At 37.6% G+C, this 23067-nt stretch overlaps 1 protein-coding gene and 1 non-coding gene across 22 annotated transcripts in view; one reads left to right on the forward strand and one right to left on the reverse strand.

The window, feature by feature from the left end:
• Window positions 1-23067, reverse strand: part of EXOC6B (exocyst complex component 6B) — a 712770-nt gene that overhangs the window by 417230 nt on the left and 272473 nt on the right. The window lies entirely within an intron of this gene.
• On the forward strand, window positions 20167-20273 carry LOC111751580 (U6 spliceosomal RNA). Its single transcript, XR_002786714.1, has one exon. It is a non-coding gene; the product is annotated as a U6 spliceosomal RNA (small nuclear RNA).

Here is a 23067-nt window from a genome sequence, read left to right on the forward strand (position 1 = left end):
AGTATCAGAACCAGGAGAGCATATCTCTACTTCCTACTCCTAAAAATAAGTGCCATAGGAAAAGGAATAGCGTAACTACAGTTCAGTCAACGATGAAAGACCAAACAAAACAACGATGATCTTGTTCATGAAAACAAACAAAAAAGACTGACTCAAATTTCCAGCAAAAACGAAGTGGTGGGCTACAGAATTTGGCCCCAGGGAAGTTTAAATTTCCAATTTGGACTGTTTATCTACAAATGTGGTTTTTATATGCCTCACCTTTACCAAAGAAGGTAGTGGTGGTCATTTCAAAAAGGAAAACAAATGAAGAGCTGTTTTGTGATGATCACTGGAAGCTGATTTACTATTAAACAGAGCTAACAGAGAGCCATGGTTAACTCTGTGGTTCTGATTAGTTACTCCACATTTTTTATTTTGATGTTTTATGAGTCTTTTTAATGGACTGAGACATACAATTTTAAAATACCATTTTTACAATATTACTTTGAATGGAATCATATTCTTAAAAACAATATTACAAAAAGCAGACTTGCTGTGAGAAGAAAAAGAGAACAAAGTTAATAAAAAATGACAGCAAGAATGGCTCAGGGCCAGAGACCCATTTGAAACTTATAAAATCTTCCTAAGATCAGATGGACATATGTTTTCTTATTGCTAGGTGTAAAACTATACACTCACACAAGCTTCTGTTTCCAGTTTTAACTTAAAAGCCAGGTGTTTCTCAAGATATTAAAGGATTCTATCCATTCTCCTAATAAAATGTAATCTTATTATCACAGCAGGTATCTAGTCCAGTAAGAATGACCAACTTTACATCAATAATACATGTAAAGTGGATGGTCTCTAAGTAATTTTAAATCTAGAAATATCCTTATGTAGCAAATAAAGAAGAAATCTAAATGTCTACTAATAGGCAAATGGATCAAGAAAAAGAATGGGGCATTTTACAACATAAATACGAAGGGATAATATATAAATTAGAATTTCGTGGAAAAAATGTTCTTAATATGTTGTTTCTAAACACCAAGATATGATTTACATATATTATATGATAAAAATTTTATAAAACAGATGTTAATATAAGTAATTGTAAAGGAATATTCCCTTTTGGCAAAGGTAAACTAGATAATTTGAATAAGAAAAGCCGAACAAAACATAAAAGCTGTCTGCTAAAGGCATCAGAGAACTAACGAAATGGCAAAAGCTTGTCAGGCCAGGATCCAGGAAAGGGAAGAGGCATGGGGAAGAAACACCAACATTTGTAGACATTCTTCCTTCAAGGGCATCTGCTAATAATAAGGAAACCCTGATGGCATAGTGGTTAACAGCTACAGCTGCTAACCAAAAGGCTGGCAGTTCAAATCCACTGGGCACTCCTTGGAAACTCTATGGGGAAGTTCTAATCTGTCCCATACGGTTGCTATGAGTTGGGATTGACTCGACAACAAAGGGTTTGGTTTTGGTTTTGATCAATACTAAAAAGTGTGGCAGAATGGCTAAATGGTACTTTTAACAACCCCAAAAGATCAAAAAATACGAATAAAAACCAAGTTGCATCACAAAGGAATGATATTTGCATACCCTTCAGTCTGGATTAGAACCCTGAAGGGTTTCAAGTTAGGACAAGGGTAAACCAAGGTTAGATTGGCCCTTGTAGGGACTTATGTTAAGCAACGGAATCACCTTAATCCCTGAAACTGGATTACAGTACTACTGTTCCCATCCTACCAAATATCCTGGAATAATGTTGCCTATTCGCGTCTGATAGAAGCAAATATGACCCATCTCCAAAAAATGATACCATAATCCTAGGCTTTCAATTTCTTCTATAAAGAACTTGGAAACTGTAATACCCAAAAGACATTCAGAAGTAACCAAGCACAAAAGGAGAAAAGACACTGTAAACATAAACCAGCAGACAAGAGAGAAACTGAGGAAAGTGATATACCAGAGTTGCAAATTTGCGATTATTAGACACACATTTAAAAAATTCGAACACAGGGCATTACTACAGACCCAACATACTTTAAGAAGATAAAAATGTAAAATCTGAAGAGACCGGTAACAAGAGAAGAGATTGAAAAGGTAATTTTAAAAAACTCCCAACAAAGTGGGAGGCCTTACACCACCTGATTTTAAAACCTACTGTACCACCACAGTAGTCAAAACAGCCTGGTACTGGTACAACAACAGATACATAGACCAATGGAACAGAATTGAGAATCCAGACATAAATCCATCCACATATGAGCAGTTGATATTTGACAAAGGCCCCAAAACAGTTAAATGGGGAAAGGACAGTCTTTTTAACAAACGGTGCTGGCATAACTGGATATCCATGAGCAAAAAAATGAAACAAGACCCCATACCTCACTCCATGCACAAAAATGAGCTCAAAATGGATCAAAGGCTTAAATATAAAATCTAAAATGATAAAGATCATGGAAGAAAAAATAGGGACAACGTTAGGAGACCTAATACATGGCATAAACAGTATACAAAACATTACTAACAATGCAGAAGAAAAACTAGATAACCGGGAGCTCCTAAAAATCAAACACCTATGCTCATCCAAAGACTTCAACAAAAGACTAAAGAGATTACCTACAGACTGGGAAAAAATTCTGAGCTATGACATTTCCGATCAGTACCTGATCTCTAAAATCTACATGATACTGCAAAAACTCAACTGCAAAAAGACAAATAACCCAATTAAAAAATGGGCAAAAGATACCAATAGACACTTCACTAAAGAAGACATTCAGGTAGCTAACAGATACATGAGGAAATGTTCACCATCATTAGCCAGTAGAGAAATGCAAATCAAAACTACAAGGAGATTCCATCTCACTCCAACAAGGCTGGCATTAATCCAAAAAACACAAAACAACAAATATTGGAGAGGCTGTGGAGAGATTGGAACATTTATACACTGCTGGCGGGAATGTAAAATGGTACAACCACTTTGGAAATCGATTTGGTGCTTCCTTAAAAAGCTAGAAATAGAGCTACGATACGATCCAGCAATCCCACTCCTTGGAATATATCCTAGAGAAATTACAGCCTTTACACGAACAGATACATGCACACCCATGTTCACTGCAGCACTGTTTACAATAGCAAAAAGATGGAAGCAACCAAGGTGCCCATCAACGGATGAATGGATAAATTATGGTATATTCACACAATGGAGTACTACGTATCAATAAAGAACAGTGATGAATCTGTGAAACATTTCAGAACATGGAACAATCTGGAAGGCATTATGCTGAATGAAACTAGTCAGGTGCAAAAGGGGAAATATTGTATAAGACCACTGTTACAAGAATTCAAGAAATAGTTTACACAGAAAAGAAAATATTCTTTGATGGTTACGAGAAGGAGGAGGGAGGGATGGTGGGAGAGGGGTACTCACTAATTAGATAGTAGGTAAGAACTACTTCAGGTGACGAGAAAGACAACACACAATACAGGAGAAGTCAGCACAATTGGACTAAATGAAAAGCAAAGAAGTTTCGGGAATAAACTGAATGCTTCGAAGGCCAGTGTAGCAGGGGCGGGGGTTTGGGGACCATGGTTTCAGGGGACATTTAAGTCAACTGGCATAATAAAATCTATTAACAAAACATTCTGCATCCCACCTTGGAGAGAGGTGTCTGGGGTCTTAAACGCTAGCAAGCAGCCATCTAAGATGCATCAATTGGTCTCAACTCACCTGGATCAAAGGAGAATGAAGAACACCAAGGACACATGGTGATTACGAGCCCAAGAGACAGAAAGGACCACATAAACCAGAGACTACATCAGCCTGACACCAGAAGAGCTAGATGGTGCCCAGCTACAACCAATGACTGCCCTGACAGGGAACACAACAGAGAACCCTTGAGGGAGCAGAAGAGCAGTGGGATGCAGATCCCAAATTCTCATAAAAAGACCCGACTTACTGGTCTGACTGAGACTAGAAGGACCCCGGTGGTCATGGCCTCCAGACACTACTGGCAGGAATCAAAAAAACAGAAAACAACAAACGTTGGAGAGGCTACAGGAAGACTGGAACTCTTATGCACTGCTCATGGGAATGCAAAATGGTATAATCAATTTGGAAAACCATATGTCATTTCCTTAAAAAGCTAGAAACAGAAATACCATACAATCCAGGTAGTCCACTCCTAGAACTATATCCTAGAGAAATAAAAGCCATCACACGAACAGACATATGCACACCTGTGTTCACTGCAGCATTGTTCACAATAGCAAAAAGATGGAAACAACCTAAGTGCGTATGACACATACACACAATGGAATACTACATAATGATAAACAACAATGATAAATCTATTAAGTATCTCACAACGTGGATGAATCCAGAGGGCATTATGCTGAGCCGAAATAAGTTAATCACAAAAGGGCAAATACTGTATGAGACCACTACTATAAAAACTCATGAAAGGCTTACACACAAAAAGAAACAATCTTTGATGGTTACGATGGAGGGGAGGGGAAGGGTGGGGATGGAAAAACACTAAATAGACAATAGATAAGTGGTAACTTTGGTGAAGGGTAAAACAGTAAACAATACTAGGGAAGCCAGCAAAACTCGTACAAGTCAAGGTCATGAAAGCTCCACAGACACATCCAAACTCCCTGAGGGATCAAATTACTGGGCTGAAGGCTATGGGGACCATGGTCTCGGGGAACATCTAGCTCAAAAACTCAGGTGGACTTCAGGCAATACCAGATGTCAAAAGACAAGGGGATAGAGAAAGCACGAGAAGGATGTATTTCAAAAAATAATATAAAAAGTCAAGAGAATACAGACTTCTACTTTCTGCTATGATGTATAAAAAAAATAAAAAAAAAACCCGTCGTGTATAAAGAGCCTGGAAATTATCACTCCCATCTTCACAAGAAGAAAAAACTGAAAATCAACAACTTTTCTTAGATCTATCAGAGGGCAAACCCTCACACCAAAACTGGAGAGACAGGCATACACAGAGAATCACAGCTTATGAGAAGCAGAAGCCCCAGGCCCAGTAACTGGAACAGTTAAACTGTAATTGATGAATGGTGGAAGACTAAGTGTGGACTACTATCTGGAGAGTTAAAACTCCTGGTGCCCAGTTTTAGGGGAAACTCTACACTTTCATGAGTTTTAGCTCCAAGAGTCTCACCAGGTTCTCATGGTGAATATTGAGGGAAAAAAATCCACACTTGTTTCAGGTTTGGGGAGGGGAAAAGTAACCATTTCAAAATACACACAAGGAGAAAGTAACCAGAGCATTCTGTTCTCCCTAGCAAAGACCTTCCCTCAGGAAAATTACTTCACAGAGCCTTTTCTGACTTGGGAGAAAGGTAATTAGCCAACTCTAGCCCCCACACTTAATGGAGCCCTGGTGGCGCAGTGGTTAAGAGTTCGGCTGCTAACCACAAGGTCAGCAATTCGAATCTACCAGCCACTCCTTGGAAACCCTACAGGGCAGTTCTGCTCTGTCCTATAGGGTCCCCTATGAGTCAGAACTGACTCAACAGCAATGGGTTTGGGTTTTCTTTTTGGTTAGCCCCCTCAAAAGGAACTCTGGTTGCACAATGGTTAAGCATTCTGCTGCTAATCAAAAAGTCAGTGGTTCAAACCCATCAGTGGCTCCATGGGAGAAAAAACCTAGTGATCTCCTGTAAGGATTACAGCCTAGGAAGCCCTATGGGGCAGTTCTACTTCGTCATAAAGGGCTACTATGAGTCAGAATTGACTTGATGGCACACAACAACAACAATCCTCTCTAGCCTTCCTGTTGCACACAAGGGGAAGAAAAAAAAAAACCCTAGGAATCTCTTCTTCATTGCCAACTTTTGCATTACAATCACCAGTAGTTATGAAAGCATCTTGATTGCTCATTTGATCAATTTCAGGCTGCTGCAGTTCGTACAAATTCCTCAACAAAATACTAGCAAACTGAATCCAACAGTATATTAAAACAGGATTACACACCATGACCAAGTGAATTTACCTAAGAAATGCAAGGGTGGTTCTGCATAAGAAAATCAATCCATGTTATACACCACATTAGGAGAACAAAGAAAAGAACCCCATGATCATCTCAGCTGATACAGAAAAGCCATTCAACATTGTACTGAAAGTTCTAGCCAGAGCTATTAGGCAAGAAAATGAAATTAAAATCAGAAAGGCATCCAAATCAGAAAGAAAGAAGTTAAAGTATCTCTATTAGCAGATGACATGAACCTGTATATAAAAAAAATCCCAAAGAATCCACAAGAAAGCTATTACAGCAAATAAATGAATTTGGCAAAATTACAGGGTACAAGATCAATACACAAAAGTCAGCTATATTTCTATACACTGAGAATGAATAATCTGAAAAGAAAATTAAGAAAACAGTTATTTTTACAATAGTATCAAAAAAGAGTTAAATATTTATGAATAAATTTAACCAAACAGGTATAAAACTCACACACTGCAAACTACAAAAATATTCTTGAAAAAAATTAAAGACTATCTAAATAAAGGGAAAGACATCATGTTCATGGATTGAAAGACAATATTGTTAAGATGTCAATATTACCTGCCATGGACTGAATTATGCCCCCCCCAAAAATGTGTGTATCAATTTGGCTGGGCTATGTTTTTTTTTTTTTTTATGATTCCTAGTATTGCACGACTTTCCTTCGAGTTGTAAATCCTGCCTCTATGATATTAATGAGGGAGAATGGGAGTGAGGCAGGACTTAATCTACAAGATTGGATTGTGTCTTGAGGCAATCTCTTGAGATATAAAAGAAATAAGTGAGCAGAGAGACAGGGGGATCTCATACCACTGAGAAAGAAGCACTGGTAGCAGAGCACGTCCTTTAGACCTTCAGTTCCTGTGCAGAGAAGCTCCTAGTCCAGGGTATGACTGACAAGAAAGATCTTCCTCCAGAGCCAACAGAGAGAAAAAGCCTTCCTCTGGAGCTGACACCCTGAATTTAAACATTTAGCCTACTTCACTGTGAGAAATTAAACTTCTCTTTGTTAAAGCCATCCATTTGTAGTATTTCTGTTATAGTAGCACTAGATGACTAAGACATTACCCAAAGCAATCTAGAGATTCAGTACAATCTCATCAAAATCCCAGCAAGCTGTTCTGGGAATACAAACTGATTCTAAAATTTATATGGAAAGACAAAAGACCCAGAATAGCCAACACGATATTGAAGAAGAACAAAGTCAGAGAACTGACACTACTGGACTTCAACACCTACAGTTATCAAGACAATGTGGCTTTGTTAAAGAAATAAATAAGTAGATCAATGACACAAAATAAAGAACCCAGAAATAGACCCACACAAATATAATCAACTGATCTTTCGCAAAGGAGCAATGCAATTCATCACAGAAACTACAGTCTTTTCAACAAGTAGTGCTGGAACAACTAAATCCACCTACTGCCCACTGCCATCAAGTCAATTCCAACTCATAGTGACCCTAAATGAAAGAGTGGAACTGCCCAATAGAGTTTCCAAGGAGCGCCTGACGTATTCAAACTGCCGACCTCTTGGTTAGCAGCTGTAGCACTTAATCACTACGCCACCAGAGTTTCTGAACAACTAAATAACTAGATGTGAAAAAAAAAAATGAATTTAAACACAGAGCTTACATCTTTGACCAAAAAAAACCTCAAAATGGATTACAGACCTAAATGTAACACACAAAAGTATACAAATTCTAAAATACAGGAGGAAATCTAGGTGACCTTGATTTCAAATCTAGGGTTTGGCAGTGATTTTTTAAATACAACACCAAAAGCATGGTCCATTAAAATAAAAAGATAAGTTGTGCTTCATTAAAATTAACACTTGTGCTCTGTGAAAGACATCGTTAAAAGAATGAAAAGACAAGCCACAGATTATTAGAAAATATTTACAAATCATATACCTGATAAAGGACCCGCATCCAAAATATAAAAGAAACTCTTAAAGCTCAATAATAAGAAAAACAAACAACCAAATTTAAAAATGGGCAAAAGATCTGAACAGACAATTCACCAAAGAAAACATACAGACGGAAAATAAGCATATGAAAAGATGTTCAACATCACAAGTCAGTAGGGACTATAGGAAACTATAAATTAACACAAAATGAGATATCACTATGTACCTATTACAAACCAAACCAAACCCAGTGTCGTCGAGTCGATTCCGACTCATAGCGACCCTACAGGACAGAGTAACTGCCCCATAGAGTTTCCAAGGAGCACCTGGCGGATTCAAACTGCTGACCCTTTAGTTAGCAGCTGTAGCTTTCAACCATTATGCCACCAGGGTTTCCATGTACCTATTAGAATGGCTAAAATCCAAAACACTGACAATATCAGATGCTACTGAGGATGTAGAGCAATAGGAACTCACGTTTATTGCTGGTGAGAACACGAAATGGTACAGCCACTTTGGAAGACAGTTTGGCAGCTTCTCACAAAGCTAGACAGTCTTACCATATGATCTAACAAAGCTACTCCTACGTATTTACACAAAAGGGTTGAAAGCCTATGTCCACACAAAAACCTGCACACAAATCTATGTATAGCAGCTTTATTCATAATTGCCCCAAACTGGAAAAAACCAGGATCCCTTTAAACAAACTATGGTATACCCCTACAACGAAACATTATTCAGCAATAAATGCATATTCCTGAATGAAAAGATGTCAGTCTGAAAAGGCTACATACTGTATACTTCTAGCTACAAGTTCTTCTAAAAAGGCAAAACTACAGAGGCAGTTAAAAGCTCAGTGGTTTTCACATGTTGGGGTTAGGGGTTGCGGGAGGGATGAATAGGTTGAAGCACAGGGGATTTGGGGAGGAGGGCGGTTAAACTATTCTGTATGATACTGTAATGGTAGACATATGACATTATGTATTTGTTAAAACCCACAGAATAATGGGTAGGCTTTAGTTAATAATAATGTATCAATATTGGTTCATTAACTATAACCAATGTACCATACCAAAGTAAAGTGTCAAAAATAGCAGAAATCGGGTCTGAGAGGGAATGGAGTGTATAAGAACTCTTTGTACTATGTACTAACTGCTCAATTTTTCTATAGACTGTTCTAAAAAAGTCTATTAATTAAAATAAAAAAAACAGTATTTACAAATAACACATACCAGAGAGATATAATAATATACTGAAGAAAATTATCCCAGAGGAAAATCTGCATTTTATGAACCCCTCTTGAACAATCTGTTTGAAAGCAAATAATAATAATAATAATAATAATAATAATCTTGATTCAAAAAAAGTAATCATGACTGGGGAAGATGGCTTTGAAAAGATTAGGAGGAAACAGCAATTCTTTTAAAGTTGAATTAATTCAAAATAAGTTATTACACATTGATAAGACAACATGAAACTGCTAAAATTATCAAAAATGTATAGAACATAAACATAATATACAAAAAGAATAACTTCATATTACATAAAACAAATAATTTTATAACCAGAACTCACCAGAAGAAAAAGGAAATAAGAGCATTTGTTTCTTTACTCTTCACTGTGGGAGTCAACAAATATTCAACAACAAGAGGAAAGAATGAAGAGATAGGTTGAGGGCACACTGAATGCCAGGGTAAACTTCCAGAGTACTGAATGCATGTATCTCTCTAAAAAAGCATTATCACTTGATACGGAAACCCTGGTGTCACAGTGGTTAAGTGCTACAGCTGCTAACCAAAAGGTCAGCAGTTCAAATCCACCAGGCGCTCCTTGGAAACTCTATGGGGCAGCTCTACATTGTCCTATAGGGTCACTATAAGTCGGCATCAACTCGACAGCAACAGGTTTGGTTTTTTCTTTTTTGGTTTTATCACTTGAGAGTGTAACTGGACCTAACCTCCTTCACCAAACTGAAACATACATAAATCCTTAGAAGACAGAGGTCATAACTGGTTTATCTTTGTGCCAAGCATATAGTAGGCATTGAATAAATAATGAATTTAAATTTAAAACATCAAAAGTATCACTAAAACATTAAAAGGAACTGGAAAGCTAAAATCTCCTTTAAGAGGGAAGTGTGGCTAGATGAAGAATTTATTTTCTTTTATATTCTTTTGTTACTGTATTATTATTTTAAAGGATAAGATCAAGTTTGTGGACAGAAGGAAAACAGCCAATTAAGAGGCTAAAATTTAGAAAAGAGAGGGGATAACTAATGAATAAGTGTTTTTAAAAAAATCAAAACAAGCACGATCAAGAAGGCAAGTAACTATTAGCCTCATTAAGGAAGCCAGGCACTTCTTCCACTGAAGTAGGAAAGAAAAGGTGATGCCTCAGAGGAAATTTGAAATGGAAAAAAAGAAATTTGAGAAAGTTAATTTCAAATGCCTGAAATCTATTCTAAGTATCTAATTATCTCCTTTTCCTAGGTAAAAGATCATGTGCTAAAGTTTAAGATTAAGGTAAATTTGGTGGATTGAGTCACACGAGAAAAGTTTGGAACAGTTATCTCAGAGAAAGTAATCAGAACTTAAGAGATGATAAAAGTATTTGTAAGGGGCCATGAATTTCTAGGTGAGTTTGGGCAGCATAATCATAGTGGATAAAATCAGGATAATTACACTACTTTTTCTAGGAATTAATATAATTCTCCGCAACAGTAATTTTTCTTATTATGGATTTTACTGCCCAAGTTTCTTGCCTATTTAATAAAACCATTATACTTCATGTGAGGAAGATAGAGCAACAACGAACACAGTAGTTAAGAGAACATTCTCTCACCAATAGAACAGATGTTGACAGCTCCATAGTCACATGCCTATCAACTAATTTAAAATTTTATCAAACACTTGATTGTTACTTCATAACCCATTTGCTATATAGTACAGTAATCTGAGATGAACTTTAATTCTCATTAACACTTTGTAAATTCATGCCAAAATGTGTTGATTATAAATATGACATGTGATTCCTTTTGTACAAAGCATCATCTTATCACACGGATTAATGACATCTGCTAACATATCCAAGATACACAAAAACAAATGAGCCCCAGATTCAAAAAGAGCAGACTGCTGAGGCTGAACAGCAGCCTTAGATGAAAATTAGGTATTCTTCCTCCTCACCCAATATCCTTGGATCTGGATTAAATTAATCAGAGCCATCAATCTATAAAATGACAACTTCTAGGAGATGGTGACACACAAATTTGGTGGGACCAAGAGTCTGGCTTTAGACTGAGTCTTTGACCAAAAAAAAAAAAGAGGACGAGGGGGAAAGAAAACAGTCAGAGTTAACCTGTGTATAGACAGATGGATTTTTTTTTAAAGCACTTTCTTTTTCACCAGGGAATATCAATAGCCTTTTAAGCAGCCTCACATTTAAATGTGTGTTCTGACAGTCATGTCAGAGCCTGGGTAAAAGCCTTTTCATGGAAATCATTAAAACGAAAAGATCCAGACAAGAAGCCTGTTTTTTTCTAGGGAGTGAGGGCGGAACAGAATAATGTCAGTTTTAAAAGATGGAAGTCCCTTAAATACTGATGGGATAGATGAAACACCTTCCCTCCCCTCCCGTTCTCTGGCCTTCTAGCCCTTGAAAATTTTTACCTGCTGCTGTCTAGAATGCTCTATTAGAAATAGACAAGGAACCTTGGAGGTGGGGTTAGAAGTGAAGAGAAAAAGAAGAAAAAGCTACAAGGGCACATCAGCCTATGATTCAAAGCAGAAGGGAAAAGAGTAATCCCAGAAGTATTCCAATAGAGCTGACCCTCCTGGGTCCTATACTCCCCATGTGTGACTCACAAAGTCTCACAGCTCTCAACTTTAAACTGCTGAATCATGTCAGCAAGCGGTGTGTACCTATCTGCTGGTGAGAAATAACAGTCATTCCTTGCCTCAACCATCATTTCCTTGCTCCCCACTGGTAAGTGATCTGCTGCCCACTGTCAAGCACTGAAGCTATGCTGACAGACTCTCCCTAGGAAAACTTGAAGTTAAGCCAGACAGTCATGAAGGTCACTTTACAGCGTGGCTCAAACACTTGGCCCTCTGCAAAAGATGTTTTTTGTTCCTGAAAGACCACAGAGATACTGGTATTTCCCTTACCCAAGTTAACAGCTTTTCAAGGACTTCCCCCGCCCCACCGCCCCACCACATTTTTCCCCCTTGATCCTGTACTTTATTTTAAATATCAAGGCTGGAATCTTGATTTGTTGGAATGCTTTTTCATTTATATTTTCCATGAGTTGTTTCTGAACAATTATTAACTGTGCCAGAAAAAAAAAAATCAGATTTATTACTCCATGGTCGCTTGATACTGATGGAAGTTTCTGTCACACTGATCTTCTGGATTCCCCAGATGATTTAGTGGCTCTAACCATCTTAAGAAGAAGTATAACACAAAATCCAATGTCAATGTTAGTGAAATAAATCTCACTGATACCTGGAGAGTTTCCCCTGAGAGTTAGTGTCATTCATTCTTAAACCCACTATGGAAAAAAAAAAAAAAAAAACCCTGTAAGTACTCTGTGATTTCAGATCCCTCAAAGACACCTCAAATAAAGTAATAATATTGGTTCTAACCTTAATCAATACAATTACACTGTCTTCACACAATAACTTACTAATCGTACACAGACTAAAAAAAAACTAACTTATATTAAATTTAATCCCAAATAGGAACTCTATTATAGCAAAGAGTGAGAGAAATCATTAAAATATTCTCAGCAAAAAAAAAAAAAAAAGCCTTCCCAGTCAATAAAGTCTGTAAAGACTGGTTTGTGTGCAAATATTTCTTCAGAAATCACTTATTAATTTATTCAGTTCCCCTATTGCTGACAACTAAATATCATAAATAGTGATTGCCCTATATATTCAATTATTCAAGGGTGTGTATACAAAAATACAAGTACCTGTTATACACTTAAGAATCCCATAAAATCTGAAAGCAAAATATCTATAAAAGTTACAATTAGGAATCTGCAATTTAAAGGGAGAAAAAATAAAGCCCCAGGATGAGGAGGCATGTCAATCAGTTTACATTGTCAAGAGAAACCAGGGAGGGCTTTGCAACTTTCAGTGCCATCTAATAGTCTCTTCCCAGTAATACCTTGATGATAAAATTATCCTCTTACCCCTAAGAAAAAGCATTTTATAAGTTTTTACTAGTTCTCACAATATCATATCAACTTGTGTCAAAAATAAAAGTAAACTGTTTTCTTTGCATTTTAAGTTCACAAAATTTCTGCAATAAGAAGAAACCTTTACATTTAGTCAGTCAGTCAGTCAGTCAGTCAGGTCAGGGAAAAGGATCTCTTCTGTGGCACCTCGGAAAAGACTAGACTATATTACAGACTGCTTCATTAGCTAACCTGTTTCAGGCAAAAAACTCTTGGGAAGCTTTTATTTATATCTTCATAAAACCTCTTCAGGCTACTTTGTTGATTTTGTCCTCAGAAAAGATGAAAAGACAGTTAAAGAAAATGAGATTGTAACAAAAAATCATTGTAACTGACTTAATTTTATAGTTTCATAAGTACCTCTTACCTCAACCCAAAATCACTAAATATAGCAATCTTGATATTTATGATTTACAGAATGTGAATAACAACCCAATCTATTTCACCTTTTATTATAACAACTTAAGATGAAAATTGAAAATACAAAGCTATATTTACTATACATGCAATGCCCTCTACAGGCCATCAGTGGAGTGAATCAGAGCCTGATAAAGATTTCTCAGATTCTGTTATTATGTATTAATACAATTTATTAGATGAGTCTACATATCCTACATAATTTTAAGCAAATATTCTACACGCTTTCAACTCTTTAAAGAAAGTCTTTAAATGGCCCAATTAATTTACCAAGCTGATTTAATTTCAAGGTACTGTTAAGATCCACTAATTAATAAATACACACACATACATGTGTACAGTATACACACAAAAATCTTTAAACAGGCTTATGGATTAGCTATAAAAGTCTACTGCATATTAGTAAAGCATTCTACCCATCCTCACTGTATAAAAAGCCAGATATTAGACATTAGCCTAATATAAAGTTTTGAAGATAATCACTTGCCAGAAATATAAATACAGTCATTCACATTCTTTTAACCCAATGTTAGATTTAATCTAACAAATATTCCAAGTGCCAAACTTAACAAAATTACCCTCATGGCTAATGCAATATAACACAACAAAACAAGAAATTTATTTCAGTGAAATTGTTTTCTCTTTGTTATATTTTAAACACACTGCCATTCTGGGAAAAGCACTGATTTAGATTCAGATATGGGGTTGGTGGAAGCGGCAATATGAAGAGAGAAAGAAAGAAAGGAAACAGAGGTTGCGATACAAAAAACTATGCTTTCCCAGATAGGCTTAAAAAAAACAAAACCAAACCCGCTGCCATCGAGTTGATTCAGACTCATAGAGGCTTAGGTTTCAACTAAATCTAACTCAAAAGTCCATGGTATTTACCCAAATTATTAGGACTATCTTGTGTCTCATAACGTATTGGAGATACAACCATACTTACTCAATTTTTTTAAATCATCTAAGTTTTAGAAATTGTCTCTCTCAAGAAATAATACAATATTTACAGATACTGTGTAATGTTTAATTGAAGTCTTTAGGTAAATGTGTGTGAAATATATGTTATACTTTAGAGTCCAAAACGTCAGTCATGCCCTAGTCTATAGACAAGAAAAATCTCTTTTAATTAGATTTATATAGTAATTGGACAGTTAATAACATGAAAATTCTTGTTCAGAAAATTTAATATTTATATAAATCATATATAAATAAGCTTCCTAAGATTTTTGTGAAAAATATGCGGTCAATTAAATGCCCATATGAAGAAGACAGGGAATATGTAAGTTTTTAATAAAAAACCCAACACAAATATTGTATCTAGTGTGACAACCTTAGAAAATACAGGTACAACACTACTAGACAGTTTGCCTACTAGCTGACAAGTCATAACACTTCATCCAAGTTTCAAACAAACCAGATGGAACTTTAATAAGACTTTCTAGTGGGTGGCTAGGCACCTAGAACTAACATTTTCATAACTGCTTGGATATTGGAATGAAAACAGTAAATATGAAAGTGATGCGAAATTAAAAAGAATTTCGATTCAAAGAGAAAAAGAAGATATTGAAAAAACTGTCAAAAATGGAATACTATCTGAAGGAATGATGGCTTTATGTAAATTCAGCAAATATGAAAAAAGGAATCATCAAAAATAACAAATTTAACAAACTAAACAATGCCGTTTAGACTTGAGTGCACAGTGCTAAATAAAAACAGAACGTAGCATGTAAGATACTAAAGATCTTCTTTCTGAACTCTTGAGCTTTACGGATCTCAGAATGGAGGTTTAATATTTAGTTCACAAAGGCCCAAAGCTTTAAGGAACTTGAAAAAGCCATGAGAAGTTAATAAGGTGCTCTGCGCCACCCTTAGAAGATACTAAAGAAAGGTAGATTTAAAAAGCAGAGAATATGGGATAAACAATAAAGTTTAGCAAGATTTCTAAATACTAAAAATAGGTAAATTCCAAAATTGCCTTCTTATAAAGGGTTAAAAATCACTGATCATTAAGAGTAGTTTATGAACTAAAAGACTTTTGTATTCCTCAGTTTTAATGATCATCAGTAGAATAATTCTTCCTACTAAACCCACCCTCGACCCCTTCACCCTGAAAGTCACATAAAATCAAAGATTTTTTACAATTATTTTATTGCACACACACATATACGCAGTAGCCAAAAAAGTTGGGGCTACTTTCTCTCCACATTAATGTTTTCAAAATAAATGTCAAAGCTGAAAAATATGTTAAAAAACTAAATTCAGAAAAGGAAAAAGGAGTTCCAATTTCAGTTATGCCATAAAAGGTCAAAAAAAGACCATTTCTCTCACCATACCAATCACAATGAAAAAAAAAACACCAAAAAGTAAATACACATACATGCACACACGTGCACATGTGCACACACACACATTTACCCCTAAAAACATAGAAGAGATGTGGATGGAAAGAAGGGTCTAAAAGAACAAAGTATCAGAAAGAGATGACCACTTCCTAAGTTAGCAGAGTTGGCATCACTATCATCACTAGGGGCATTTGTCAAGTCTGGGATACAGATGAAGAAGAATAAGCCTACTATAGATAGAAGAACTTTGCTGGAACAAGGAGAAACTAGCCCAATTTCTTCTTCTTCTTTTTTTTAAATTGTGCTTTAGATGAAGGTTTAAAGAGAAAATTATTTTCTCATTAAACAATACACATACTGTTTTGTCACATCAGTTGCCAACCCCCTGATATGTCAACATTCTCCCCTTCTCGAGCCTAGGTTCCCCACTACCAGCTTTCCTGTCCCCTCCTGCCTTCTCGTCCTTACCCCTGGGCTGGTATGCCCATTTGGTTTCCTCATGTTTTATGGGGAAACCCTGGTGGTGTAGTGGTTAAGAGCTACAGCTGATAACCAAAAGGTTGGCAGTTCGAATCCACTAGATGCTCCTCGGAAACCATACAGGGCAGTTCTACTCTGTCCTATAGGGTAGCTATGAGTCAGAATCGACCTAACAGCAACACAGTATGTTTTATGGGCCTGTCTAATCTTTGGCTGTATGGTGAACCTCAGGAATGACTTCGTTATTGAGCTAAAAGGGCACCCAGTGGCCATACTCTCAGGGTTTCTCCAGTTTCTGTCAGACCAGTACGACTGGTCTTTTTTTGTAAGTTAGAGTTTTGTTCTACATTCTTCTCCAGCTCTGTTAGGGACACTCTATTGTGATCCCTGTCAGAGCAGTTAATGGTGGTAGCTGGGCACCATCTAGTTGTGCTGGACTCAGTCTGGTACCAAACCAAAAAACCAAACCCAGTGCCTTTGAGTCAATTTTGACTCATAGCGACCCTACAGGACAGAGTAGAACTGCCCCCATAGGGTTTCCAAGGAGCGCCTGGTGGATTCGAACTGCCGACCTTTTAGTTAGCAGCCGTAGCTCTTAACAACTGCACCACCAGGGTTTCCCAGTCTGGTACAGGCTGTGGTATTTGTGGTCCATTAGTTCGTTGGACTAATCTTTCTCTTGTGTCTTTGGTTTTTCTTCATTCTCCCTTGCTCCAGATGGGGTGCAACCAGTGGAGTATCTTAGACAGCCGCTCACAAGCTTTTAAGACTCCAGATATTACTCATCAAAGTAGAATGTAGAACATTTTCTTTATAAACTGTTATACTGATTGAGCTAGACATCCCCCACACCATGGTCCCCAGCCCTCAGCCCAGTAATTCGGTCCCTCAGGGAGTTTGGATGTGTCTATGCAGCTTCCATGCCCTTGCCTTGGTCAAGTTGTGGTGACTTCCCCAGTATTGTGTACTGTCTTACCCTTCACCAAAGTTACTACTTATCTATTGCCTAGTTAGTGTTTTTCCCTCCCTACCCATCCCCTCCCTCACAACCATCAAGGATTGTTTCTTTCCATGTGTAAACCTTTTCATGAGTTTTTATAATAGTGGTCTCACATACTACTTGTCCTTATGTGATTGACTTCTTTCACTCAGCATAATGCCCTCCAGATTCATGCATGTTGTGAGATGTTTCACAGATACGTCATTGTTCTTTGTTGTTGTGCAGTGTGCTGGTTAAGACCGTGTGTCAACTTGGCTGGGCCATGATTCTCAGTGTTTTGTCAGTCATACAATGCTGCAATCACTTCCCTACTGAGATTTGATATATGATCACTCTATGATGGGATCTGCTTTGAGTAGCCCATCAGTTGAAAAGGAGTTTCCTTGGGTGTGTGGCCCAAATCGAGTGTGGGTAGATGTTCTGTCAGGGCTCAGGGGGCTTTTGCTTGTTCTGGATCCTGCAGCTGGCTCCTGTTTGTCTAACCTTCAGTTCTTGGGACTTGAGCTAGCAGCTTACCTGTGGTCTTTCCTGCCTATCTTGGGATTCATCGATCTTCACAGCCTAAGAACAACAGCCATGCTCTCCAACCTGCCGATCTTGGTTTCACCAGTCCCTGCAGCTTTGTGAGTCAGGAAGTCTCTATCCTGACCCACGGACTTGGGATGTCCCAGCCTCTAAATCCATGTGAGTCACTTCCTTGATATAAATCTCTCTTTATATATATATTTATACACTTTACCGGTTTTGCTTCTCTAGGGAACCCAGCCTAAGACACATACTATTCCACGGTGTGAATGTACTATAGTTTCTTTATTCATTCGTTAATGGGCACGTAGGTTGTTTCCATCTTTTTGGTACTATGAATAATGGCCAGCCCTATTTTTAATACGACATTTAGACTGGTGTGGGGGACTAGAATCTAGAGAAGCCCCAAACACAAAGCTATTTATTTCCACCTTCCAATTCCCACCTCGCCTCTGCCCACAAGTCTAACGCTGAATAAGCAACTGGTGGGAAGACAGAGCTAGTGCTGCAAGACACAAAAGAAGCCTAGAGCTTCATGGTACTTAAGATTCCAAAGCCATGCTCAAAGAGCAAACAATCAAAACTCACAAGACATGGAAACAAGCATAAAAATGTGACCCACAATGTGGTCCAAAATCAGGAGACCAAACAGTAATAAAAGCAGACCCACAGATGACTTAGATGTTCAAATTAGCAGACAAAAACTTTAAAATGACTACTACAAATATGTAAAAAAAGAGGAAAGATTGGACAAAATGAGAGAAAAAAATAGGTATGACAAATAAAAACAAGGAATAAGATGAGAGATTTAATCACAACTATATCAGGATTTACGACAACATAAATGAGCTAAAATCACCACTTAAAAGATTGTCAAAACGGATTCAAAACGATGACCAAACTATATACTTTATAAGAGACACACTTTAAATATAAGAACACAAAAAGGCTAATGATAAAAAGATGGAAAAAATACATAATACACTAGTCATAAAAGAAAAGCTAGTGTGGCTATATTAGTATCAGGCAAAATAAATTTGAAGGCAAAGCATATTACCAGAAATAAAGAGGTACACTTCATAACAAAAATGGTTGAACCACTAAAACATAATAAAACTAAATGTACACACATACATACATATACATACTTATATATAACCTAGCTCTGCCCTTTGACAGGGCCTAGAAACAATGGAAACCCAGTAGAAATGAGCCCTCCCAGCACCCAGAATTTGGTTTCTAAATACCATTTCCAATTGAAAAACAGGGCTTGTCATGGATTGAATTATGTCTCCCCCTCCCCGCCAAATATGGGGGGATTGTAACACCACCCTTACTCAGGTCACCTCCCTGATCCAGTGTAAATGGAGTTTCCCTGGGGTGTGGTCTACACCACCTTTTATCTCTCAAGAAGGAAAAGGAAGCAAGCAGAGAGTCTAGGACCTCATACCACCAAGAAAGAAGCACCAGGAGCAGAACATGCCTTTAGACCTGGGGTTCCTACACAGAGAAGATCCTACCTAGTCCAGGGGAAGACTGACGAGAAAGACCTTCATCCAGAACCAACAGAGAGAGAAAGCCTTCCCCTGGAGCTGACACCCTGAATTTGGACTTGTAACCTACTAGACTTTGAGAAGAATGAAATTTCCCTTTGTTAAAGCCATCCACTTGTGGTATTTCTGTTATAGCAGCACTAAATGACTAAGACAAAATTTGGCACCAAGAGAGTGGGGTGCTGCTCTAACAGATACCTAAAATGTGGAAGCAGTTTTGAAACTGGTTGGATAGAGTTGCGACAGCGGCAGAGGACCAGCGCAACAGAGAACATGCAGCAGCAGAGAAGCAGCAAGAGCAGAGAACCAGCAGGAGCAGAACCCGGAGACCAGCGCAACAAGGCACTGGAGCCAGCCCACAGAGCAAGAGAGTCGAGAGCCTGTGTGCACGAGGCTTCCTGGCAGAGTGAGGTGCCTTCCAGCATTTACTGGTGGAGGTAGGCTTGCCCACCCACAGAGCCAGAGAGCTGAGTGTCTGTGTGCAGGAGGCTTCCTGGTGGAGTGGAGTGCCTCTAGGCACTTATCGGTAGAGCTCCAGAGCTTTGGAACACTTGCCCCAACAGGGCAGATATGCGCGAGAAGCCCTAGGAGCCGAGAGGCCAAGAAACCATGAAGCAGAAGCTGAAGAGACGAGGAACACAAGAAGCTGAGCTGCCTCAGCCTCAAAAGGTATGGCCGTGTGCTTGCTTTGGCAGCACATAGACTAAAATTGGAATGATACAGAGAAGATTAGCATGGCCCCTGTGTCAGGATGACATGCAAATTCATGAAGTGTTCCATAATTTTAATTAGGAGTATATAGCAAGATGTATATAAATTTTTGTATGACAGACTGACTTGATTTGTAAACTTTTACTTAAAGCACAATAAAAATTAAAAAAAAAAAAGTATGGCTATGACCTCAGGGGTTTCAAAGAGTAGAGCCATGGCCTTTGGTGTTTCTAAGGATGGGGTTGCCACTCAGATGGTTGAGAACGGTGGGCCTAATGCAGAGGGAACAGAGTTGCTGTCCCAGCGGGCCTAGGAGGAAGAATTGAAGTCCAGGGCTGAGGGGCCTCCACTCAGAATCTGGACAGTGTGGCCAATACCTAGAGTCTGGAGGGCAGGGCCATTGTGTAAATTGTCTCAGAAAATAGGGGATTATTTTGAAAGCTTTGAGGGCTAATGTAATGTGTTCTGCTGACTTGCTTAGTGCCTTTTATGCCTTCTTTCCTTCCAGTTTCTCCCATTTGTAATGGAAATGTCTAGCTTGTGCCTGTTCTGCCATTACATCCTTAGAAGCAGATAACTTGTATTCTAGATTTCACAGATGAAGAAGAATTTTTGGATTTTGAACTTGGAGTTAAGACTTTTGCTATAATATTCTCGGGTGAATATGTTTTGCCTGTTGCAATGATGTGATTTTTTGGGGGGGCCAAAGGGTAGAATGCCAGAGATTGAATTGTGCCCCCCGCCCCAAATGTGTCAACTTGGTTAGGCCATGATTCCCAGTATTGTGTGGATGTTCTCCATTTTGTGACTGTAATTTTTTGTTAAGACAATTAGGGCAGGATTGTGTAACAACACCCTTACTCAGGTCACCTTCCTGATCCAGTGTAAAGGGTGTTGCCCTGGGATGTGGCCTGGACCACCTTTTATCCCTGAAGAGATAAAAGGAAAAGGAAGCAAGCAGAGTTTGGGACCTCATACCATCAAGAAAGAAGCACCGGAAGCAGAGCACGTCCTTTAGACCTGGGGTTCCTGCGCAGAGAAGCTCCTAGCCCAGGGGAAGGTTGATGAGAAGAACTTCATCCAGAGCCAACAGAGAGAGAAAGCCTTCCCCTGGAGCTGACACCCTGAATTTGGATTTGTAATCCACTAGACTGTGAGAAGAATGAATTTCTCTTCGTTAGGGCCATTCACTTGCGGTATTTCTGTTATAGCAGCACTAGATGACTAAGACAGGGCTCCTTGGAGAAACGACTGATTCTAGGGCTGGGACAGGAAAACAAAAGATGAACTTGGAGTATCTTGTAATACCAGAAAGTAAGGAACTGCTCAAAAGTAAAAGAATGTGGGTCATCAAAGGGACACAGGGGGCAACCTTAAAGAACTCCAAATGGCTGAAACTAGAACAAAATAAATAACATAGTATTGGACACTGATTCATAGATTCAAGAAACCCAACAAATCCCAAATAGCATAAATAAAAAGGAATCTACCTCCAAACATGTCACAGTGAAGGTGCTGAAAACCACAAATGTGAAGAAAAGTCCATGATCCAGAAAAACTTTTTTGAAAAGAAAAATTACATTCAAAGTGTCAGTTAGACTGACAGCTAACTTTAGAGCTTCCAAAATAGGAGCTAGAAGACAGTGGAATGACACATTTAATGTACTAAAAAAGAATAACTGCAAGCCCAGAATTAAATACCTACTTTCAACAATGAGGGTTAAATAAAGAAATATCAAACCAAAAGGGAACAAAAATATTATTTACAGACAGGCTTTCATCCACAGAAATTCGAAAGGATATACTTCAGGTAAAAAGTAAGTGACCACAAATGGAAGGTCTGAGATGAATAGAAGCAAGAAATAAAGAACTAAAATGCAGGCAAATGTAAAGTAACATTAAAAAATTGACTGTATAAAATAATAATAACGTCTACCCAAAAAACCTAGTGCTGTCAAGTCGATTTTGTTTTAAATTAATGTCTAGTAGAATTTAAAACAAAAATTAAGACAGAGAACAGTAATAACACATAAATCAAGTGGAGGGTAAATGGAATTTAGGTGACCATTTTAAAATCTCTATCCAGGAAGAAAGTAAAAGTTTTGATTAACTTCAGAATTTCATAAGTTAAGGATATATGTTGTAATTTCTAGGATAATCACTAAAAGAACAGAAATCGTGTACATAATTTTTAAAAGACTGTGTGTAGGAGTGGAGGATAGGATGATAAAAACAAAAATCAGTCCAAAAGGAGAGAAGAGGAGGATGAAAAAGAAGCATAGAAGAGCCATAAAAATAATAGAAAGCTCAAACTATGACAGATATAAACTCAAATGTATCAGTAGTATATTAAATGTAAATGGACTAAATTGAGCTTTTAATATAGTCACATTGGATTTTACTTTAAGTCGAACTATGTTATTTACTAGAAGTACATCTAAAAACTTATTTTCAGAAAAAATGAAAATGTTGAGAAAGATACACCATGAAAATACCAACCAAAAGAGTGCTAGTATTTCCTTTAAATGTCACACAAAATATCAAACAAAGGCATTATAGGAGATTCAATTTACCAGGATATTAAAATTCTAAATTTATAAATACCAAAGCTTCAAGATAAATAAGGCAAAAAGTGACTATGCACAATTATAACAGAATATGTATAACCATTATATATGTAATTTTATACACCAAGCCATATCAAAAAAACTTCAGGTCATCAAACCTGTATTACTCTCTGTCATTTCCGAACCTGTGCCCAGAAACAACACAAATGTCTACCTTCATTTGAGGGGATAATTACATTGTACTATGATTATTTGCCTAGAGCAATGAAAACGGATGAGCTATGAACACATGGATGATTTGT

This window comes from Loxodonta africana, chromosome 15 (genome assembly GCF_030014295.1).
Source record: "Loxodonta africana isolate mLoxAfr1 chromosome 15, mLoxAfr1.hap2, whole genome shotgun sequence".
Taxonomy (NCBI): Eukaryota; Metazoa; Chordata; class Mammalia; order Proboscidea; family Elephantidae; genus Loxodonta; species Loxodonta africana.